This window comes from Bufo bufo, chromosome 3 (genome assembly GCF_905171765.1).
Source record: "Bufo bufo chromosome 3, aBufBuf1.1, whole genome shotgun sequence".
Taxonomy (NCBI): domain Eukaryota; kingdom Metazoa; phylum Chordata; class Amphibia; order Anura; family Bufonidae; genus Bufo; species Bufo bufo.
Genome location: NC_053391.1, coordinates 459,489,921 through 459,515,060, shown reverse-complemented (window position 1 = coordinate 459,515,060; position 25,140 = coordinate 459,489,921).

Here is a 25,140-nt window from a genome sequence, read left to right as displayed (position 1 = left end):
ATTTTCTCCGCTTGATGATGACTGTCTTCACTGTGTTCCATGGTATATCTCATGCCTTGGAAATTCTTTTGTACCCTTCTCCTGACTGATACCTTTTAACAATGCGATCCATCTGATGCTTTGGAAGCCCTCTGTGGTCCATGGCTTTTGCTGTGGGATTCGACTCAGAAAATCTCAGAAAAGACCAACTAGAGCAGCTGAATTTTATTTGGGGTTAATAAGAGGCACTTTAAATGATGGCAGGTGTATGCTGACTCCTATTTAACATGATTTTGAATGTGATTGTTTAATTCTGAATACAGCTACATCCTCAGTTATAAGAGGGTGTGCACACTTATGAAAACACATTAAGGTTTTTGGTTTTCTTTCCTCCACCTAAAAGATTTCAGTTTGTTTTTCATTTGAGTAGTGCAGTTTCTAGGTTACATTAAAGGTGGAAAAAGTTCTGAAATGATTTATCTTTGTCTCTTTTTTTTACATCACAGAAACCAGGGGTGTGTAGACTTTTTAATCCACTGTACTATATTTCTTATTAATCTTTTCAACTAATAAAATATTTAATCTCCATCCATTTTATGATTGTTGAATAACTTGAACAAATGTAGAGAAAGAGGATTTAAAGACTTGTGTTATGTGTGTATGCAGGTTCTCTTCCAATATTATATTTGGTTTAAATACCAGAAACCATTCAGTTGACAAACAGTAAAATCTTTAATAGGGTCACATACTTTTTTCACAATTTTTTTTATAATTTTTCCTGTTTATAGAATTTTAGGACGGTTATTTCTAGGGTTGTCCCGATACCGATACTAGATTCCGAGTTTTCTCGGCGGTACCCCGCCCCGATACATAAATAGAATACTATGGGCGTAACTATGGGCGGGGCCCGGTGCAGTCACTGTACTCTTACACCGGGCCCCGCCGCTCACCGAAGTATTTATAAACGTGAATCCTTATCCTGTTGTTAAGTTGAACTAACGCTGCCCTCTCCCATGTTCCCCTGTATCGCCACAGCACTTACTTAAGCTTCCATAGCAGGCAGAGCAGACGGCAGCAGTAACGTCACTCACTGACGTAGAGCGCCTGCTCCGCCCACTTTATGAGTGAAGCAGGCGGAGCAGGCGCGCGACGTCAGTGAGTGACGTTACTGGTGCCGTCCGCTCTGCCTGCTATGGAAGCTTAAGTAAGTGCTGTGGAGATACAGGGGGATACAGGGGAACATGGGAGAGGGCAGCGTTAGTTCAACTTAACAACAGGATAAGGATTCACGTTTATAAATACTTCGGTGAGCGGCGGGGCCCGGTGTATTGGGGGACACTGTTATGAGGGGGATCTGTGGATGACATATAGCAGTGTCATCCACAGATCCTCCCCATAACAGTTCCATCCACAGATCCCCTATAACAGCACCATCCACAGATCCCCCACCAAATAACAATGCCATCCTCAGATCCCCCCACCCCATAACAATGCCATCCACAGATATCCCACCCCATAGCAGTACCATCTACAGATCCCCATAACAGTGCCATCCACAGATCCCCCATAACAGTGCCATCCACAGATCCCCCATAACAGTGCCATCCACAGATCCCCATAACAGTGCCATCCACAGATCCCCCATAACAGCACCATCCACAGATCCCCATAACAGTGCCATCCACAGATCCCCCATAACAGTGCCATCCACAGATCCCCCATAACAGTGCCATCCACAGATCCCCATAACAGTGCCATCCACAGATCCCCATAACAGTGCCATCCACAGATCCCCCATAACAGCACCATCCACAGATCCCCATAACAGCGCCATCCACAGATCCCCCATAACAGTGCCATCCACAGATCCCCCATAACAGTGCCATCCACAGATCCCCCATAACAGTACCATCCACAGATCCCCCATAACAGTGCCATCCACAGATCCCCCATAACAGTGCCATCCACAGATCCCCATAACAGTGCCATCCACAGATCCCCCATAACAGTGCCATCCACAGGTCCCCCATAACAGTGCCATCCACAGATCCCCCACATGACAGTGCGTCATCCACAGATCCACAGATCCCCCAAAACGGTCACATGACATTTAAAAAAAGTATCGGTATTCGGTATCGGTGACTACTTGAAAAAAAGTATCGGTACTTGTACTCGGTCCTAAAAAAGTGGTATCGGGACAACCCTAGTTATTACAAATGATTTCTGGTATATACTTATATTAAGTATAATTGCATCATGATTATTTGTTATGTTCTCCCTGGTGCTCTACATGGTGTGAACATGGAACATGTGATTTATAATACACTGCTCAAAAAAATAAAGGGAACACAAAAATAACACATCCTAGATCTGATTTAATTACATTTTCTTCTGAAATACTTTGTTCTTTACATAGTTGAATGTGCTGACAACAAAATCACACAAAAATAAAAAAATGGAAATCAAATTTTTAACCCTTGGAGGTCTGGATTTGGAGTCACACTCAAAATTAAAGTGGAAAAACACACTACAGGCTGATCCAACTTTGATGTAATGTCCTTAAAACAAGTCAAAATGAGGCTCAGTAGTGTGTGTGGCCTCCACGTGCCTGTATGACTTCCCTACAATGCCTGTGCATGCTCCTGATGAGGTGGCGGACGGTCTCCTGAGGGATCTCCTCCCAGACCTGGACTTAAGCATCTGCCAACTCCTGGACAGTCTGTGGTGCAACGTGACGTTGGTGGATAGAGCGAGACATGATGTCCCAGATGTGCTCAATTGGATTCAGGTCTGGGGAACGGGCGGGCCAGTCCATAGCATCAATGCCTTCGTCTTGCAGGAACTGCTGACACACTCCAGCCACATGAGGTCTAGCATTGTCTTGCATTAGGAGGAACCCAGGGCCAACCGCACCAGCATATGGTCTCACAAGGGGTCTGAGGATCTCATCTTGGTACCTAATGGCAGTCAGGCTACCTCTGTCAGGCACATGGAGGGCTGTGCGGCCCTCCAAAGAAATGCCACCCCACACTATTACTGACCCAATGCCAAACCGGTCATGGTGGAGGATGTTGCAGGCAGCAGAACGTTCTCCACGGCGTCTCCAGACTCTGTCACATCGGTCACATGTGCTCAGTCTGAACCTGCTTTCATCTGTGAAGAGCACAGGGCGCCAGTGGCGAATTTGCCAATCTTGGTGTTCTCTGGCAAATGCCAAACGTCCTGCATGGTGTTGGGCTGTAAGCACAACCCCCACCTGTGGACGTCGGGCCCTCATATCACCCTCATGGAGTTTGTTTCTGACTGTTTGAGCAGACACATGCACATTTGTGGCCTGCTGGAGGTCATTTTGCAGGGCTCTGGCAGTGCTCCTCCTGTTCCTCCTTGCACAAAGGCAGAGGTAGCGGTCCTGCTGCTTGACTGTTGCCCTCTTACGGCCTCCGCCACGTCTCCTGATGTACTGGCCTGTCTCCTGGTAGCGCCTCCATGCTCTTGACACTACGCTTACAGACACAGCAAACCTTTTTGCCACAGCTCGCATTGATGTGCCATCCTGGATAAGCTGCACTACCTGAGCCACTTGTGTGGGTTGTAGACTCCGTCTCATGCTACCACTAGAGTGAAAGCACCGCCAGCATTCAAAAGTGACCAAAACATCAGCCAGGAAGCATAGGAACTGAGAAGTGGTCTGTGGTTACCACCTGCAGAACCACTCCTTTATTGGGGATGTCTTGCTAATTGCCTATAATTTCCACCTGTTGTCTATCCCATTTGCACAACAGCATGTGAAATTGATTGTCACTCAGTGTTGCTTCCTAAGTGGACAGTTTGATTTCACAGAAGTGTGATTGACTTGGAGTTACATTGTGTTGTTTAAGTGTTCCCTTTATTCTTTTGAGCAGTGTATATTAAACAATGTGAGGTATCACTAAGGTCTTTCACATTTGCACATTAGGTAAATTAAAATCTATATCAGAACTTTTCTACGACACACCCATTACGGCTTTAAGTCGATTTAGATATGCTCAACTTAAGCACACATTGGATCACACGTGCAATAAAACTTAAATTTTTATTTTTACTCAACCATTTTGGGATTTTTGTTTCACATCTTTAGGTAATAAACTCAAAACGTCACAAATATACATTATATTACAAAAATAATTAGTTAAGGTCATGAAGTTTAACCCCTTAAGGACTCAGCCCTATTTCACCTTAAGGACCAGGACATTTTTTGCAAATCTGACCAGTGTCACTTTAAGTGCTGATAACTTTAAAACGCTTTGACTTATCCAGGCCATTCTGAGATTGTTTTTTCATCACATATTGTACTTCATGACACTGGTAAAATGAAGTAAAAAAAAATCATTTTTATTTATAAAAAAATACCAAATTTACCAAAAAATTTAGCAAAAATTGCAAATTTCCAAGTTTCAATTTCTCTACTTCTATAATACATAGTAATACCTCCAAAAATAGTTATTATCTTTCATTCCCCATATGTCTACTTCATGTTTGGATCATTTTGGGAATTATATAAAAAAATTGGGGATGTTACAAGGCTTAGAAGTTTAGAAGCAAATCTTGAAATTTTTCAGAAATTTTCAAAAACCCAATTTTTAGGGACCAGTTCAGGTCTGAAGTCACTTTGCGAGGCTTACATAATAGAAACCACCCAAAAATGACCCCATTCTATAAACTACACCCCTCAAAGTATTCAAAACTGATTACAAACTTTGTTAACCCTTTAGGTGTTCCACAAGAATTAATGGAAAATAGAGATACAATTTCAAAATTTCACTTTTTTGGCAGATTTTCCATTTTAATAATTTTTTTCAAGTTACAATGCAAGGGTTAACCAAACTCAATATTCATGGCCCTGATTCTGTAGTTTACAGAAACACCCCATATGTGGTCATAAACTGCTGTACGGGCACACGGCAGGGCGCAGAAGGAAAGGAATGCCATACGTTTTTTGGAAGGCAGGTTTTGCTGGACTGTTTTTTTTAAAACCATGTCCCATTTGAAACCCCCTGATGCACCCCTAGAGTAGAAACTCCATAAAATTGACCCCATCTAAGAAACTACACCCCTCAAGGTATTCAAAACTGATTTTACAAACGTCGTTTGCAAATTTTCCATTTTAATCCATTTTTCCAGTAACAAAGCAAGGGTTAACAGCCAAACAAAACTCAATATTTATGGCCCTGATTCTGTAGTTTACAGAAACACCCCATATGTGGTCGTAAACCGCTGTACGGACACACGGCAGGGCGCAGAAGGAAACGAATGCCATACGGTTTTTGGAAGGCAGACTTTGCTGTACTGGTTTCTTTGACACCATGTCCCATTTGAAGCCCCCCTGATGCACCCCTAGAGTAGAAACTCCAAAAAAGTGGCCCCATTTTAGAAACTACGGGATAGGGTGGCAGTATTGTTGGTACTAGTTTAGGGTACATATGATTTTTGGTTGCTCTATATTACACTTTTTGTGAGGCAAGATAACAAGAAATAGCTGTTTTGGCACCATTTTTATTTTTTGTTATTTACAACATTCATCTGACAGGTTAGATCATGTGATATTTTTATAGACCAGGTTGTCACGGATGCGGCGATACCTAATATGTATATATATTTTTTATTTATGTAAGTTTAACACAATGATTTCATTTTTGAAGCAAAAAAAATAATGTTTTAGTGTTTCCATAATATGAGAGCCATAATTTTTTTACTTTTTGGGCGATTACCTTAGGTAGGGTATGATTTTTGTGGGATGAGATGATGGTTTTATTGGCACTATTTTGGGGTGCGTGTGACTTTCTGATTGCTTGCTATTACACTTTTTGTGATGTAAGGTGACAAAAAAATGGTTTATTTAGCACAGTTTTTATTTTAAATTTTTTACGGTGTTCATCTGAGGGGTTAGGTCATGTGATATTTTTATAGAGCCGGTTGATATGGACGCGGCGATACCTAATATGTATACTTTTTTTTGGTTTATGTAAGTTTTACACAATAATATAATTTTTGAAACAAAAGAAAAATCATGTTTTAGTGTCTCCATATTCTAAGAGCCATAGTTTTTACAGTTTTTGGGCTATTATCTTAGGTAGGGTCTCATTTTTTGCGGGATGAGATGACGGTTTGATTGGTACTATTTTGGGGTGCATATTACTTTTTGATCGCTTGCTATTACACTTTTTGTGATGTAAGGTGACAAAAAATTGTTTATTTAGCACAGTTTTAATTTTTTATTATTTACGGTGTTCATCTGAGAGGTTAGGTCGTGTGATATTTTATAGAGCCGGTCGATACGAACGCGGCAATACCAAATATGTATACTTTTTTTTATTTATGTAAGTTTTACACAATAACAGCTTTTTTTTTAAAAAAAATTATGTTTTAGTGTCTCCATATTCTGAGCCATAGTTTTTTTAATTTTTTGGGCAATTGTCTCAGGTAGGGGCTCATTTTTTGCGGGATGAGGTGACGGTTACATTGGTACTATTTTGGTGGGCAAACGCCTTTTTGATCGCTTGCTGTTACTTTTTGTGATGTAAGGTGACAAAAAAATTGTTTATTTTGCACAGTTTTTATTTTTACGGTGTTTATCTGAGGGGTTAGGTCATGTGATATGTTTATAGAGCCAGTCGATACAGATGCGGCGATACCTAATATGTATACTTTTTTTTCCCCCTATTTTTTCCAAATTTTTTTTAACTTTATTTGGGGAAAATGACGTTTTTGTTCATTTTTACTTGAAACTTTTCATTTTTTGGGGGGAAAACTATTTTTTCGACTTTTTTTTTCACTTTATTTTTTGTCCCACTTTGGAACTTTTGGGGGTATATTCATTTACAATGCATTCCAATACTTCTGTATTGCAATGCATTGGCTGTATAAGTAATACTGTGTGTATTACTCATACAGCTTCCGGGGCCTGTGAGATCCAGGGGGCTGGATCTCACAGGCTCTTCACCGGAAGGCAGCGCAGATGCCTCTGGAAGGCATCACGCTGCCTTCCATGCTATCGGTTCCCCCCCACAGCCCCATGGGGACCCGATGGCACCGCCACCGCACCAAGTAAAAGCCGCAAACCGCAGGTCTGAATTGACCTGCGGTTTGCGGCAATCGCCGACATGGGGGGTCACGGGCCCCCCCCGCGCATTTAGCCGAGGTGCCTGCTTAATGATTTGAGCAGGTACCTTGTTCCGATCACCGCCTGCCGGGCGGCGGTGATCGGAGCAACACATGACATACCGGTACGTCATGTGTCCTTAAGGACTCGGGAAACATGCCGTACCGGTACGTCATGTGTCCCTAAGGGGTTAAAAGTGTGTTAAAATGGGATTTATGGATGAGTAATTCACTTCAGTGGGGAGAAATATATCAAAATATTAAAAAAGCTTTGTTCTTTAGTCAACATAGGCTGATACAGTATAAAAGAGTGCATTGGTTATATTTCACTCTGGCACTTCTCTCTAAAATGTATAAGAATAAGGAGAGAGAATTCTGTTGCCTGAAATGTCAGAGTCCGGATGCCTGATATATCCATCTCCTTTGGAGCTGTCCGGCTATTAATAGCTATTGGCAAAGTATATTTCAGGCAATGGGGTTAAGATCTGCATTAAAATTAGAACCCACGATCGAGTTTGCCATATTGGGTATATTTTCCCCGGATAGAAAGAGAAAGATATCAAAAATCTATCTGCTCTTGTGGTTAAAGGGGCTATTAATTGCCAAAGTTTTGATTCTCAAGGGCTGGGGATTGGATAAGCCCCCCACTCTTGAAGAATGAAAAACTATATGCGTAGAATAAAGGAATTTGAACGTATCAGATGTAAAGAGTTTATGCGAGAAGGTATGGACTGGGTGGCACTTAGAGAGGCTCCGATGGTACAGACCCCCTTTGCGCGGGATAGATCTGGGTTTGGGCCGCACGGCTTCCAGGATGACATCCGTGGAGGGAGGTGGCGGTGGTGTGGGTTGACAGGGGGATAAGATGATTATATTTCATGTATTGGATATTTCAATTTGTCATTTATTTATTTATCTTTCTCTTCTCTTCTTTTCTTTGTCTTTGTTTTTGTTGTGTATATATGTAGACATTGAAATGTTTTGTATATTTATATTTTGTGGGGGGAGAAAAAAATAAATAAGAAAAAAAAAGATAAAACAAAACAAAACAATGTGTTCATAAAAGCTTCTGTGGCACTCACGTAGATCAAATCGACCATAAATACACTATTAAATTATAAAATCTAACCCCAATGATGTAATAAAACTAAAATTAGTCTAACATTAGTCTGATTTTTCAGAAACAAATAGTAAAAATCAGTTATTGCACTAAATCAAACACTCATTCATATTACATGAATAGCCTAGCCTAAACAGAAAAGCTAAAAGAGACAAAGTCATTTGTCCACTCTCCTTTAATATCATCTAATATAATCAAGCAATTATGATGACTTGACTTTATATGAAATGTCCATGGAGCATCTATATTTGCATGGCACTTCATTATCTAATTTAAATTTTGCTGGAATAAACCTAGGTTAAATTGAAAATAAATGAACCTTGGTTAAAATACTGTATGTGTTCCAGCTTCTGCCTTTTACCATGTATTGCTGCCAATATAAGATTATCACCCAAACTCCTTGTCATTCACAGTAACATTAGCTCAAGCTGTTCTTATGAACCAAAAAACAATAATGCCTAAAGACTGCAGCTCAATATTCCCCAATTCTTTGATGTTGATAGAAAACACAGATTTCACCAAATGACTCTTAATCGCAAAGGCAGCCTATAAATCCCATAAAAATAGTTTTATGTGAGCAACAGGGTGATTGGTCCCAGATTTCTTATTCATCATACTTCACACACACTGCTTTTTATAGCTTCTTTCAGGGTCCAAATTTTGTAGAACCCAAACTATTAAGATTTTTCATTGTATAAAGTAAAGAAGAGACTCCCTGTATATTAATGATCTATTTATTGATGTAGTTTGTGTATTATACATATTAACTGTCAATGAAACACAAACTTTTATTATTCTCTGTTTATTGTTATAAAGTTAAAACACTATACAATTGACAGAGTACATTTGTAGCATATACATTTATTGTTACACATACACACACACACATAAAATCTATGTTAAATTATTTTTCTGATGTTATAACAAACTTGAGGGTTGAGGTTATGAAAAAATAGTTTGGAAAATTTATATAACATATGTGAAGTTGTTTTCTTCTAGAAAACAGTATATATTCTAGATTTCATAAATTACGATAATAATTTATGACGCTTTGGAAAATGGTTCTTTCAAACGTGTGGTCATTTAAAATAATTTTATTTTCAACATGTATGTTTATAAAGAAACGTGTAAAAATTATTGTTCCACTGGGATTAGCATGAAATCATATTTATTTAAAACACACATTTAATGTTTTTGGATTTGCATGAATTGCTTAAATTTCAAAATAAAATAAGTTGGTGGTCTCAGTCTTTAGTGATAGAAAAATAATTGTAGAACATGGTATTAAAATGCTTAGCTTAGAATATAATTTTCAGTTTTTGAAGTACTAAATTCTGAAGTGTAATAATTCTAAATTTCTAATCCAACCATGATTTGTAATTTTTGACATTTTTATAATTTTTTTTGTTACATATTAAGGGTCCATTCACACGTCCGTAGTGTATTGCGGATCTGCAATACACCCGGCCGGCACCCCCCATAGAACTGCCTACTCTTGTCCGTGGACAAGAATTGCAGACAAGAATAGGACATGTTCTATTTTTTTGTGGAGCTGCGTCTCGGGGCTGCGCTCTGGAAATGCGGATGCGGAGAGCACATAGTGTGCTCTCCGCATCTCTTTCCGGCCCCATAGAGAATGAATGGGTCCGCACCTGTTCCCGATATTGCGGAACGAATGTGGACCCATTTGCGGACGTGTGAATGGACCCTAAGTCTTGGTTTACACATTAGTATTTTGGTAAGTGTTTTGGCAGTGATTTTCATCAGTAACTGTAAGCCAAAAATAGGGGTGGAGCTTATATAGAGATAAGGTATAATGGATTGACTTCCATCTGTTCTGTATTTTTTTACTTATACCAGGTTTTGGCTCACAGTCACTGATAGAAATCACTGACCAAACACTGACTAAACACTGACATATAAAGTAGGTCTAATAACCTATATGTGAATATTCTATTAACATTTTTTATAAAAATGGGTAGTTCTCTAGATATAATTTTTAAAGTCACTACACATATTCTACTTCTTGTCTTGACTTAACGTCCTCTCTGTTTGGACTTTCAGCATAGCAAAGAGTTTAAACTCTCTCAATCAGACCAATATTGTGGCCATAAAAAAAACTCTGGCAGTGATGCAGTGTCATTAGAAAGTACAACGTGTGATGCCAAAAAACAAACCTTCATACAGCTTTGTGAACAAGAAAATAAAATAAAAGTTATAGCTCTGGGAAGGCAGATAGTCAAAGTGAAAATGGAAATATGCAAAATGACTGCTTTAGGCCTCTTTCACACTACCGTTTTTTTTTTCCGTTTTGCGGTCCGTTTTTTGCGGTCCGTATACGGTCCGTATACGGAACCATTCATTTCAATGGGTCCGCAAAAAAACGGAATGTGTTCCGTATGCATTCCGTTTCCGTATTTCCGTTTTTTCCGTGCCGTGAAAAGATAGAACATGTCCTATGTTTGTCCGCAAATCACGGTCCGTGGCTCAATGCAAGTCAATGGGTCCGCAAAAAAAACTGAACACATACAGAAATGCATCCGTATGTCTTCCGTTTCCGTTCCGTTTTTTGCTGAACCATCTATTGAAAATGTTATGCCCCGCCCAATTTTCTCTATGTAATTACTGTATACTGTATATGGCATACGGAAAAACGGAACGGAAAAACGGAACAGAAACGGAGACACAACGGAACCCAAAAACGGGACAACGGATCCGTGAAAAACGGAACGCAAAACACTGAAATGGACATACTGTAGTGTGAAAGAGGCCTTAGAGTTAAAGAAGATTCCCCTTCTGATGGTTGTGTCCATTTTAATTGGCACAACAAAGAATCCAGACTGCATTAATCCAGCAAAAAAAGTACTGCGTAAACATTTTCCTTCAATACCCAGAACCACTTATGATAAAGTTCTTGTTACTCAAAGTAGGTAACATTTTAACGGCAAAGAAAATGTACATGACATGAAAAGAGATGAGTAAAAATAGAAAAAAAATATGTTTGATGTAATGTCTTTATTTTACACATTATGTGATTGGGTAATAATGGGTTCATGTGTCTTGCTGTAATTTACCCAGATTAAAGGGCTCTCTACACTGGCCGAAAATCTGCCAGATAATCACTAATGAGTGTTCATAGGAATGCTCATTAGCAATTATCTGGAGGTGTAAAAGTGCAGCCGATTACCTGCTCAATGTATGCACCTAAATTGTCTGCTGCCAGAAAACAATATGTATGAGGACGAGCAATGGCATTAGCGATCACTTCTCCTCATACTGTGGAGGAGATCACTGCTTATAAATTGTCTGGTGAATTGTCCCGTCTAAAGGGACCTTTAGAAAGCACTCAGCTAAACAGATTAACATATCCAGAATAAATATCTGATTGAAGGGTGTACAGCCACTGATACCCTAACTGATCATAAAAACACGAGTCCTATGTTTCCATTGCTAAATTGAAGCTGGGGCAAAAATGTAAAGTGATGACTTGAATCTCTAAAGATGTCTTTGGAGAGTGAGGCAAACCGAGCAGAAATCTCCTACTGTATGTGAACTGGTGTGCAGAAATTGGAGCAATCTCTTTCTACTGTGGCCCATTTGCAATGGGAATCATCAGACCAATGTTATCCTTATCAGACAGTTATGGCATATCTTATGATGTATCTAAACATAGGAGAGAATTCAATATGTTTAAACTCCTTCAATAGAAGGGACAATAAAGCTAAAAATAAACAAAAAAGCAACATATTCTAACACTACTTTTTATTCTTTTTCCTATATCGAAGTCAAAAGCTTCAATGTAGATAACAATAGGCTATGTTGTTGGTAAATGGTATGAATAGATTAAGTATACAATAGTAGTTAAACTACATTAAAGGGGTTGTCTCACTTCAGCAAGTGGCATTTATCATGTAGACAAAGTTAACACTAGGTAGTTACTAATGTACTTTGATTGTCCATATTGCCTCCTTTGCTGGCCAGATTCATTTTTTCATCACATTATACACTACTCGTTTTCATGCTTACAACTAGAGATGAGCGAATCAAATCCCACGAAGTGGAATTCGATCCGAATTTCAGGATAAATTTAATTCGGCTTGAAGCCGATTTTCCTTGTGCTTCGTGTTAGCGAATCGATTTAACCTGAAATAGTGTAAAAAACAAAAGAAATCGAACTTACCTCCTCAACTTGCTTATGACGGGCCGCCAGCGTCCATCTTGATTGAAGATCTCGGCCGAAATCCAGTGCGTGGTGATGTATGATGTCACCACGCCGGCCGGCATGATGACGTAATCTCGCGTCGCGTGAGATTTCCCTCTAGATCTTCAAGCAAGATGGCAGCGGCCGGCGCGCCGAGATCTCAGTGGAGGCGGTAATACATTTTTTTATTTTATTGTTAAGTTCACACTGTTTTTATACTCAGATGCCACGTTCACGTATGAACGCGGTATCTGAGGGGTGCAATGACGGGGGGGCGATGCTATTGCAGCTCCGTGTCATTGCACCCGCTACTTGCAAAAAAATGCGCTTCATTTGTTTGTCAAATTTGGCAAATCAGCCCAATGGAACTTTTCATAAATTCGCTCAACTCTAGTTACAACCACCCTGCAATCTAGCAGCGGTGGCCGTGCTTGCAAAACACAGAAAAAAGTGCTAGGTATGGGCACTCCCGCAGTCCGAGCCACCAGAGATACCTGCACTTTTTCCTTGAATTGCAGGGTGGTCGTAACCATTGGAATGAGCAATATATGTGATGGAAAAATGATACTGGCCAGCAACTAACTTTCTCTACGTTATAAATGTTTTTTGCTGAACTAAGAAAACCCTTTTAATGAGTGACTACAGGCATTTAGTAGAATATAATATTGTAGCCTATGTAACATGATGTCCTTTACTTCTCACTACAATTACAGGTAAAGGCCTATTTTTTGTATCCCTTTAAGCCGCTTATCATGACTCTTGGGCCAATTCCCCACCCCGTTGTTTGCTACCAATGCATTTAATCCGAAGCAGGCCACTGGTTCTCTCTGCCTTACAGTATTGGGCAGTGAGAACCAGTCAATGGCTTATACTAAGCACAGATTGATGATTTTGTCTTTACTTTTATTTAAAAAAGGACCTGTCTCTTCTGTTTTAGTAACTACTTGCATTCCCCTTGTATTAACAATCCTGGAGCATCTGTTGACATAACTGAATGTGTTTTCGGTGACCAAACAGCTCTGCTGTTTAAATGCTATAGCAGCCTCAGGCCTTCTGAAGGCTTTGAGGCCTGTCATTCGAAGGTTCTTTGTCAAGCCTTGCCAGAGTGATTCTCTCATAGTCTGCCATGGTATATCATTGCAGTCTACAGGAAAAACAATCACATTTTGAAAGTCTCCTAGGGGGACTACAAATAAAATATTTAAAACATAATAATTTATATATATATATATATATATATATATATATATATACTGTATATATATTTAAAAAGTATAAAAATTAAAATGATCCTCTGTTCCCCAAGAAACAATAAAAAAAATGCCTATACAATAAAAATATTTATCACGTATTATGGAAAACATCAATATGGCCGATTCGCAGTTTATGGTCCCTTCAGCTACCAAGAAATGAAATATAAAGTAATGAAAAAGTCATGCACACCCAACAATAGCATCAATAGAAACTACAGGTAGCTCTGCAAAAAATTAGCCCCCACACAGCAAAATAGACATAAATAAAGTCAGAATATGGTGATGGAAAGTAAACATTTTTTTTAAATATTAAAACACAAGAGAAACTACACTCACCTAAAGAATTATTAGGAACACCATACTAATACGGTGTTGGACCCCCTTTTGCCTTCAGAACTGCCTTAATTCTACGTGGCATTGATTCAACAAGGTGCTGATAGCATTCTTTAGAAATGTTGGCCCATATTGATAGGATAGCATCTTGCAGTTGATGAAGATTTGAGGGATGCACATCCAGGGCACGAAGCTCCCGTTCCACCACATTTCAAAGATGCTCTATTGGGTTGAGATCTGGTGACTGTGGGGGCCATTTTAGTACAGTGAACTCATTGTCATGTTCAAGAAACCAATTTGAAATGATTCGAGCTTTGTGACATGGTGCATTATCCTGCTGGAAGTAGCCATCAGAGGATGGGTACATGGTGGTCATGAAGGGATGGACATGGCCAGAAACAATGCTCAGGTAGCCCGTGGCATTTAAACGATGCCCAATTTGCACTAAGGGGCCTAAAGTGTGCCCAGAAAACATCCCCCACACCATTACACCACCACCACCAGCCTGCACAGTGGTAACAAGGCATGATGGATACATGTTCTCATTCTGTTTACGCCAAATTTGGACTCTACCATTTGAATGTCTCAACAGAAATCGAGACTCATCAGACCAGGCAACATTTTTCCAGTCTTCAACAGTCCAATTTTGGTGAGCTCGTGCAAATTGTAGCCTCTTTTTCCTATTTGTAGTGGAGATGAGTGGTACCCGGTGGGGTCTTCTGCTGTTGTAGCCCATCCGCCTCAAGGTTGTGCGTGTTGTGGCTTCACAAATGCTTTGCTGCATACCTCGGTTGTAACGATTGGTTATTTCAGTCAACGTTGCTCTTCTATCAGCTTGAATCAGTCGGCCCATTCTCCTCTGACTTCTAGCATCCACAAGGCATTTTCGCCCACAGGACTGCCGCATACTGGATGTTTTTCCCTTTTCACACCATTCTTTGTAAACCCTATAAATGGTTGTGCGTGAAAATCCCAGTAACTGAGCGGATTGTGAAATACTCAGATCGGCCCGTCTGGCACCAACAACCATGCCACGCTCAAAATTGCTTAAATAACCTTTCTTTCCCATTCTGACATTCAGTTTGGAGTTCAGGAGATTGTCTTGACCAGGACCACACCCCTAAATGCATTGAAGCAACTGCCATGTGATTGGTTCACTAGATAATTGCATTAATGAGAAATAGAACAGGTGTTCCTAATAATTCTTTAGCTGAGTGTATATCAATATGGCATGACTGTGTTCGTACTAACCTACAGAATGAATTTGTCAGGTTTACTACATAGAGAATGAAGAGTTCACTGAGAGAAAAATTACCCTTAAAACTCAGCATTTATTAATAATGTCATAAAAATGTATATAATAACATACCCACAAAGAAATAAAATGAAATTAGACAACACTAAAATAGATGGTGATCAGCTTATGAGACATATGTATAAATTCAATAATGTTTAAGTAACACCACAATTGTGGTTACTCACGATATCATGGACCTCTTATGGTGAAGAAGTTGCATTCATCAAATTACCAAATCAGGATCACTTGGAAATTTTCTGTGGGAACTTGAGTACTTTGGAGAAAGGCTTGAGATCCAGAGTCCTCTGGGTGCTCAAGAGTAGGTGCTGGATATACAAAAGTCCGCTTTTAGGCATCAGGGAATCTGTCCCTCAGTATAGTTACTGTCCCTGCCTAAAAGTAATGGGGCGGCCCCGAAATGGGCAGCCCCACTTATCGGTGGCTGTACCCTTATATTTAATTGCCCTACCTATCCTGCGCATTTTCCCCTTGCAGACAACAAGCAGGCATTACAGATGGGGTATTTAAACCTGCGGCGGGAATTCATCTGCGCCGCAGGTCAGCATCCATTGGCCTACTATCCTCTATGCCACCGTGCTTTGTCTACTGGTCCCCTGATGAACCAAAGCATCTAATAGGGGAAACGCGTTGGGACCTTCTGGGACCGTTCTGAAGATTGGAGACCGCACATTGCCGTGCCCCTGTTTATAACTTTTATACATTCTCTAGTTACTGGGACAGTGCCAAGTAATTGGCGCAAGGCAAACGTGGTGCCCATATTCAAAAAAGGATCAAGGTCCTCCACAGGTAATTATAGACCAGTTAGTTTAACTTCTGTTGTGGGAAAAAGGTTTAAAGGACTATATACGGGAGTATGTGACTATAAATAATATTATAAGTGATAACCAGCATGGGTTTACCAAGGAAAGAAATTGTCAGACTAACCTGATTTGTTTTTATGAGAAGTGGAGTAGTAGCTTGGACAGAGGGGCGTCTGTGGATGTAGTGTTTCTGGATTTTGCAAAGGCTTTTGATACTGTCCCTCATAGACGCTTAATAGGTAAAGTGAGGTCTATAGGCTTTGAAAGTATAGTTTGTAATTGGATTGAAAACTGGCTGAAGGACCGTGTCCAGAGAGTTGTGGTCAATAATTCCTATTCAGAATGGTCCCAGGTTATAAGTGGTTTACCCCAAGGTTCAGTGCTGGGCCGTTTATTATTTAATTTATTTATTAATGATATTGAGGACGGGATTAATAGCACCATTTCTATTTTTGCAGATGGCACTAAGCTGTGTAGTACTGCACAGTCTATGGAAGATGTCCATAAACTAAACGCTGACTTGAAGACTCTGAGTGATTGGGCATCAACTTGGCAAATGAGTTTCAATGTGGACAAATGTAAAGTTATGCATCTTGGTAGAAATAATCTCTGTGCTTCATATGTCCTAGGTGATGTAGCACTGGCATAGACACTTATAGAGAAGGATTTGAGTGTCCTTGTAGATGGTAGATTAAATTACAGCAGACAGTGTCAATCAGCTGCTTCTAAGGCCACCAGAATATTGTCATGCATTAAACGAGGCATGGACTCGTGGGGCAGGGATGTAATACTACCACTTTACAAAGCATTGGTGCGTCCTCATCTGGAATATGCAGTTCAGTTCTGGGCACCAGAATATAGAAAGGACGCACTGCAGCTGGAAAAAATACAAAGGAGAGCGACTGATAAGGGGAATGGAGGGCCTTAGTTATGAAGAAAGATTAAAATAATTGAATTTTTTTAGTCTTGAGAAGAGACGTCTAACATGATTAACCTATACAAATATATTAATGGGCCATACAAAAAATACTGGGAAAAGCTGTTCCATTTAAAATGCACTGCCTCCGATTGGAGAGGAAAAAGTTCAGTCTCCGGAAGCATCAAAGCTTCTTTACTGTAAGAACTGTGAATCTGTGGAATAGACTACCTCAGGATATGTTCACAGCAGGAACAGTGGACAGTTTCAAAAAGGGTTTAGGCTACTTTCACACTAGCGTTCAGAACGGATCCGTCTGGGGTCTGCCCAGACGGATCCGCTCATATAATGCAGACTTTTGATCCGTTCAGAACGGATCCGTCTGCATTATATTGTAGAAAAAATTCTAAGTGTGAAAGTTGTTCAGACGGATCCGTCCAGACTTTACAATGAAAGTCAATGGGGGACGCATCCGTTTGAAAATTGAGCCATATAGTGTCAAATTCAAACGGATCCGTACCCATTGACTTACATTGTAAGTCTGGACGGATCCGTTTGCCTCCGCACGGCCAGGCGGACACCCGAACACTGCAAGCAGCGTTCAGGTGTCCGCCTACTGAGCGGAGCGGAGGCTGAACGCTGCCAGACTGATGCATTCTGAGCAAATCCGCATGCACTCAGAATGCATTGGTAGCTGGACGGATGCGTTCAGGGCCGCTTGTGAGACTCTTCAAACGGAGCTCACAAGCGGAGCCCCGACGCTAGTGTGAAAGTAGCCTTAGATGAATTCTTAAAAGTAAAAAACATTAATGGTTATGAAAACATGTAGAAATCTGAGTCTCAATTCCTTTTGGGATTCACATCCCCACCTATCCCTTGGTTGAACTTGATGGACATATGTATTTTTTCAACCGTATTAACTATGTAATTATGTAACATCATATTGAACATTTGATTGCAATTTTGCATCATCTACACCTGGGAAACTTTGGATAGGTAGGGACATTAAATATAAGGGTACATCCACCGATAAGTGTGGCCGCCCCTTTCGGGGTGATTACTCTGCTTTTAGACAGGGACAGTATAGTTATTGAGGGACAGATTCCTTGATGCCTAAAAGCGGACTTTTGTCTATCCAGCACCTACTCTTGAGCACCCAGAGGACTCTGGATCTCAAGCCTTTCTCCAAAGTACTCGAGTTCCCACAGAAAATATCCAAGTGACCCTGATTTGGTAATTTGATGAATGCAACTTCTTCACCATAAGAGGTCCATGATATCGTGAGTAACCACAATTGTGGTGTTACTTAAACATTATTGAGTTCATACATATGTCTCATAAACTGATCTCCATCTATTTTAGTGTTTTCTAATTTCAGTTTTTTTCTTTGTGGGATATTATTATATACATTTTCATGACATTATTAATAAATAAAACAGAGAAACATAGAATGTGTCGGCAGATAAGAACCATTTGGCCCATCTAGTCTGCCCAATATACTGAATACTATGAATAGCCCCTGGCCCTATCTTAAATGAAGGATGGCCTTATGCCTATCCCATGCATGCTTAAACCCCTTCCCTGTATTTGCAGCTACCACTTCTGCAGGAAGGCTATTCCATGCATCCACTACTCTCTCAGTAAAGTAATATTTCCTGGTATTACTTTTAAACTTTTCCCCCTCTAATTTAAAACTATGTCCTCTTGTAGCAGTTTTTCTTCCTTTAAATATTCTCTCCTCTTTTACCTTGTTGATTCCCTTTATATATTTAAAGGTTTCTATTATATCCCCTCTGTCTCGTCTTTCTTCCAAGCTATACATGTTAAGGTCCTTTAATATTTTCTGGTAAGTTTTATCCTGCAATCCATGTACTAGTGGCTCTTCTCTGAACTCTCTCCAAAGTATCAAAATCCTTCTGGAGATATGGTCTCCAGTACTGCGCACAATACTCCAAATGAGGTCTCACTAGTGCTCTGTAGAGCGGCATGAGCACCTCCCTCTTTCTTCTGGTAATGCCTCTTCCTATACACCCAAGCATTCTGCAAGCATTTCCTGCTGCTCTATGACATTGTCTGCCTACCTTTAAGTCTTCTGAAATAATGACCCCTAAATCCCTTTCCTCAGATAATGAGGTTAGGACTATATCACTGATTTTATATTCTGCTCTTGGGTTTTTACGCTCCAGGTGCATTATCTTGCACTTATCAACATTACATTTTATGGTAACACTAAAGTGGATAGCTCACCTTCTTTACAGCCTGGAACTGGTGCTCTTGTCAAAAACTGATCACCCAATCAGTATAAGGGACAATTAGAAAAAAATAGTATGAGACTGGCACTCAATTATGTGGATCACATAGAACGTGGCAGTTTAATACAGCAATAAATTGATATAAAATCACGTTTATAAACATACAGTAAAATCCAATAATAGAAATAAAAATAAAATAAAATCGCAGATTATATGCACACTGGTAGATCTAGATTGAAGTGTATATATGTCTAGTCCTTCAATTGAATATGATAGTTAAATCGCGTATCGTTCATAGAAAATAAATCCAGGTATAGAACTGTATTTGGAGAGAGAAAATATCAGTTCTTTAAATGTCACTGCGTTCTCTCGGCGGTGTTCCCTAAAATAGGGACAGCACGAACAGTGAGTAGAGCCGGAGGACGGGACCTTAGTATTCTGGTTTATATAGTTGTTAAGTATAATTGGTGGATAAGGCGTGAATTGGTTTCTTACCCCTATTGCGTCGGGAACGCCACTTGAGTTTCCACTCACCACCTTGCACAGGCGTCTTCTCCTCCCGCTTGGCGTCCTCGTCCGAGACTTCTGCGTCACGTGGTGTTTGTCTCGCGGGACTTGCCTGTTTGGTCCGGTCTTTCGCACGGATATCAATTCGAAAGATTTGTATGGAGCGCTCCACAAGTGATATGATCCTCGGTCCTCTACAGTTGATCCGGATCTTTCTTTATGGGGGTGAACTTTTCCAGACGCGTTTCAGGGACCTCTCTCCCCTTCCTCAGTGGCTCCTCCAGACGCGTTTCAGGGACCTCTCTCCCCTTTCCTCAGTGGCTCTGACAGAAGCGTTTCAGGGACCTCTCTCCCCTTCCTCAGTGGCTCGCCAGACGCGTTTCAGGGACCTCTCTCCCCTTCCTCAGTGGCTCCCTGAAGTAAACTCATGCTGTTTTTCATCTTTTAATCCTATCCTTAAGTATGGTTTCCATTAATTTCCCCACTATTGATGTCAGGCTTACTGGCCTATAGTTGCCCCATTCCTCCCTACTACCTTTCTTGTGAATGGGCACATTTGCTAATTTCCAATATTCTGGGACCACTCCTGTTACCAGTGATTGCTTAAATAAATCTGTTAATGGTTTTGCTAGTTCACCGCTAAGCTCTTTTAAAGCTTTGGGTGTATCCCATCAGGCCCCTGTACCTTATTTGTATAAATTTTAGACAGCTGACTTAGAACCTCTGTAAAGTTACATGTATCAAAAGATTTATTAGTCTTCCTCCCTAACTGAGGTCCTTTTCCTTCATTTACCTTCCTTCTTTGTCAGCTAGTTATTTATCTTCTTTCATTTACCTTCCTTCTTTTGTTTCTAATTTGGTAAATGCTAAGTTTTAAGGGTAATTTTTCTCTCAGTGAACTGTACTTATATATTTACCCATTCGCATAATTTTTGCTACCAGTGATAGTACAGAGGGAATGCCATTAAAACAAAACCAATGAAAACTATGGTGGATTTTTTTTTTTTTTTCAATTCCACCAATTTAGAAGTTTGTTCCAGCTTTTTACTACATATTATGCAATATCAAATGGTGCCATTAGAAAATACAACTTGTTCAGCAAAAAACATGCCCCCATACTGCTACGTGAATGAAAAAATTTAAAAGTAATGGCTCCTGGAAAGCAGAGAGTAAATAACATAACAAATAAATGTAAAATCGCTGCATCAGGAAGGGGTAAAATACATTATTTGACTAAGTAGTTAAAGGGCATCTGTCAGCAGATTTGTACCTATGAAACTGGCTGACCTGTGATATGTGCACTTGGCATCTGAAAGCATCTGTGTTGGTCCCATGTTTATATGTGTCTGCATTACTGAGGAAAATGAAGCTTTAATATATGCAAATGAGCCCCTAGGAGCAACGGTGTTATTACCATTACTCCTAGACATGCTGCTGTCTCTTCAACTGCCACTCCCTCTGCACGTTAATTAACAGGCCAGGTGTGATGAAGTTTACACTGCCTGGCCCTGTAAAAATGCAGAGGACGCAGCAGTTGCAGAGACAACTGAGCCTCTAGGTGTAACAGCCACACCCTCGTTGCTCCTAGAGACTCATTTGCATATATTAAAACATAATTTTTCACAGCAGTGTGGGCACATATGAACATGGGACCAACACAGATACCTTCTGCTGCCAAACACACATGCAACAGGTCAGACAGTTTCATAGGTACAAATCTGCTGACAGATGTCCTTTAAAGGGTTATTTCTGTCTCAGCCTATCATGGCTGAGATCGGACTAACTCTTGTAAAGGGTGACTGGAGTTACATAAACAGTAAAGGATTGAAAAGTAAAGTAAATATAAGGTTTCCATTTTAACTAAAAAATAGATTTTCATTAAAGTGTAAACCAGCCTGCAGCAAGGTATTTAACTAATTGTTCTGTTCATAGGTCGTGAGCAGCTATAATAATTCCTAAATCCAGAATGTGAGAAAGTACTGTACTGCTACCTGAGAAAATACATTGTATTGCAATTTGCTTTTTTTGTTGTTCTTTTGCTTTAGGTCATTACTCTGTTACATTGTTCTCGGCTCTAACGGCCCAGCTTGTACGTGGATTTGCATTTTATTTCTCATACTGAATTCTTCAAACATGATTCAATCTTATTCTCCCAGTGGTACCATTAATATTTTAATTTAATCAGAATTTCAGGAACTTGTTTGCCATCCAAAGCAACTTGGTTACCTGTCAGCCTCCATCAGCTTGTCATATTAGAGGTGATTGTTTCCCGAATCTAATCTACTTTAAATGATTTCATTGGGTAGAGGTCTATAAATCATCTCAGAATGGGCCTGACAGATGAAGGCTTTGGTAAGTAAACAAATCAAGCTAGCTGTACTTTAGGCAGCAATGAACTTGGCTTTATCTACTTCATATTGATTCCTACGCTATTAAAGGTCACACAAATCTCTTTAACATAAGAGCATTATTAATATAAGTACTATATTACAGCTAACAATAATTAAGATGACTTCCAATTTTCAGGGATGAGGCCAGTGTTCTGACTGCATTTGAATGCAGACAGTTATCTAGCCTGAAACAATGAATCCATTTGTTGATTCACTCTTTCCAATCAAATAAAAAACTGTGGAATTTTAAGTAGATGTGAATCCCGGTGGGCTGTACATGGATCTAGAAAATTAAAACTTACCATTTGTCTGTTTAAACCATTGCTGAGAGAAAACAAGCAGAGTGAAATTCTCAAACATATTTTCTCTAAAAGACATAATGAATTGTGGTTTCTCTTGACCCACTTAGTTGTAGAGGCATCAGATAATTAAACAATTTTATTAAAATGAATGTTTAATGAGTATTTAGATTTGAACAACGCCATTCTTGTTAGAAGGATGTCTCAATGTTAAGTTGGCATCAAAGGGACAAACCTCCATAATATGTATAATTCTACTCCACTGCCCTCACAGGCAAAATTCAGTAGCATTTCCCATCTAATCCATAGGCTGTGTGTTGCATGGCAATACATATTGGGTCCAGCCATATGTTTCTGGCTAATACTGTAGTAGCTTTTTATGCAAAAAAAAATAAAAAAATACATACATACATTCTTTTTCCTTTTTTATTTATTTTAAAATAATAAAATAATTTGAACTGAGAAGTAAACAAATTGAACTATACATAAATAATGTAATTTTTAGATTTTTCAAAGTAGTCCCCTCTTTGTCTTGATAACAACTTAGCACACACTTAACATTTTCTCAGTCAGTCTCCTGAAGTAGTTAACAGAGATACGTTTCAAACAGTCTAATTCGAATTATATGTATAATGAGCACTTTTCCTTAAAACCATGCTGACAGTACTAGTTAGAGGTTGGGTTAGAGCATTGCAAACAATCTTTTTGTGAGTTTTTTTTTTTTTAGAGAGTTTAAAGGAATCGGTAAACACTTTTGACCACGATAAAATTGCTGACAGCACTGCACATGGCAGGGAGAACGCATCAGATCAGTTGGACTCACGGCACCTCAGCTGATCAGCTGTTAGAAGAGAAAGCAGCGATTGTATGAGCACTGCCTTCCCCGCTCTGTTTACCTGCTCACAGCAGCAATTGCAGTGGTGAGCAGGTTGTAATTAGAAGTATGGCATCCCCATTCACTTCTATGGGACAGCTCCGTCTGTCCCATAGAAATGATAATCCATATTTGTAATTACACCTGCTCACCGTAGCGATAATAGTGGTGAGCAGGTGTAATTGCAAATATGCATCCCCAACCTATTAAACAGAGCAGAGAAGGTTGCGCTTTCTCTTCTAACAGCTGCTAACAGCTAAACAGCAGGGGTTTACGGGAGTCTGACCCCTGCTGATCTGATATTGATGACCTAACCTGAGAATAGGTCATCAAAAGTAAAAAGTGGACAATCCCTTTAATATAGTAGTTTAATATGTAGACTTATGACCTATGGTTCCTCATCATAAGCTCTCACTTCTGTTTGGGGGACATTTGTGTAGAGATAAGTAGAATCCACTTTGGTTGGAATAGACATCAGATGAGAAAACGTCTTGAATTAGTTTCGGGTCAGATTTTAAATATTCAGTCCAAAAATTTAATTTGGGTCCGAATTTATTCTACATGAATTAAGAGTGCGCCTTTTGGCCTGAAAATTTGTACATGACACTCTGAGGTCTCCTATGACTCTCATGTTTTTATTATTTAAATGTATTTATTATTATTTTTACATTTTGCTTGCTCCCCCCTTTAATATTTCTACCCTCCTAACAGTCACCTTAAATTGGGAAAAACTCCCAAAAATGTAATTTGTTTTTATTGTAGATTTTTAATATGTGTCTGAAGTAAATCTTGTTGGTGCACAACTCGGGGGGACACAATTGCATTTTTAACTCCTTAGTGACAAAATCCTTAAGCATCAGTAACATTTTCCCCCTTTGTGTTCCAACATTCATAACTTTTTAATGTAATATTCTAAATTATTTTTTGTTTTTGTAGGATTAGTTGTAGGTTTTATGAATCATTTTTGGGGTATACATACTGTATTAAATAACTTTATTATTTATTTTTAGGGGCAAAAACAGCAATTTTAACATTATTTGTGGAATTTGCTTGCTAAAATGAAAAAAAAATTCTAAAAATTGTTTCTTATTGGATGCTTAAATGCACACAGTATTATTGGTAAAAATCAGTGGCTTGTTCTCAACAAGCATTCCAAAAATTATGCCTTAACGGGAGCAGACCCTGTTTATACACACAAGGTAGTGTTAGATGAAGTAGTTGCTATTTCTGAACAGGAGTCTAGAGTGTATGCCTTAACAATCCTGGCCTATTTATACACAATGTTAGAAGAAACAGTTGACTTTCAATGAGTATTATAAAATTCTCCTTTTTGGGAGCAGCTGTGTAGGGGCTGCAACAGTAGCGATAGCAGTAGCAGCGCAGCATAGAACAGACAAGGCAGTAGATGTGTGGCTGCGGAATGGTAGTAGTAGTAGTGGCAAGGCAATAGATATGGGGGTTTGTAGGAGTATTAGTAATGGCAGAAAAAGGAGCAACAGCTATGGCAGCATCAGCATAGCAGCCACATAGTAAAGATCATGATCGGTAAGCAGGCAGACAATGGCAGTGGGACAGTTGGTCTGGCGTAATTAACTACCATCAGGTGTAACATCCTCATGGAGCCATGCCTCATTCATTTGATAAATGTGATATTTTGTACACTTGCAGAGGACAAGTTTATCCATTTGGGTATGACAACTCCACTTGCTGCACTGTAAACTAGACTGCTTCATTGCCCAGACCGGCCCACCACCAGAGAAG